Consider the following 1053-nt stretch of genomic DNA (forward strand, 5'->3'; position numbering starts at 1 on the left):
AAGTATGGTATAGTCTAATGCAAAAAAAAAAAAAAAAAAAAAGGGAGGGGACACACGTGCCCTAACACCATACCAAGGCTGGCAGATTCTGCACAACATGCACTGTCTAAGGAAAGGAATGTATTTGATTCTTCATTCTTTCAATGTCCTTGCATCACTTTTTCCTTTTTTCTCCTCCTAGTTCACCGAGTCTATCGATTCCCTTCTCTTGCTCCCTCATCCGCCTAGCAAAATTTTGCCATTCACCACTTGGAGAGACACTTTCACTGCATCATACGTCCCCTGGCGTCACAGGGCCTCGCCCCAGCCACCTCTCCTGTTTAAAGTACTTGGCTTCACTAGGGATGCAGTAAAACTATTACTTAACTCCTATCACAGGACACCACGAGGCAGTGAAAGCTTGTGTGCCTGACTTCGTCATCTGCCAGCCCTCAGAGGAGAAAGAAGCTGGCCAGCTGCTGCGACCCCAGCTCAGTCCTGAGCTCCAATGCAAGCTGTGAGTTTCGGACGTGTTGTCTCCCTTTTCCCACTTGTGAGACTATTTGCCGTAAGGACGTAGGAGATCACCTCACAAACCAGTAATCTGATTCAAAATAAATATTTTATCTCGTTATTGAGAGACCAAGGATTAATTCCCATGCGTAATACCGAAGACCTCCCTGAACGCCACGGTTCCTCAGGAAACACCTTTCAGAAGAGCTGAGAACCTATCCCTCCCTCGCACTTTCTCCCTTCCTGCCCTGTATTACTGCCGCCCCCCGCCCCGTTTTTCTGCCCCGGCGACCCAGCTCCCACCCAGCCGCCACCGCCACCGCCCCGTCAGGCGCTTCCCGCCTCAACCGCGCGCACGCGCTCTCCTCGCGCCCCGCCCCGCCCCCACACCTCCCCCCTCCCGCGCGCGGGAAGGCGGCGGCACGTGCCACCTTCCCCTCAAAATGGCGCCCCCGGGGGCGGCTGGGCTCTCGCGAGAGCGGCGGAGGCGGGGCCGGCGGCGGCGGGGCGGTCTCGCGAGACCGGATCGCTGCCGGCCGGCGAGGGGGGGGCGGCGGCGGC

The sequence above is a fragment of the Struthio camelus genome, chromosome 12 (assembly GCF_040807025.1).
Source record: "Struthio camelus isolate bStrCam1 chromosome 12, bStrCam1.hap1, whole genome shotgun sequence".
NCBI lineage: Eukaryota > Metazoa > Chordata > Aves > Struthioniformes > Struthionidae > Struthio > Struthio camelus.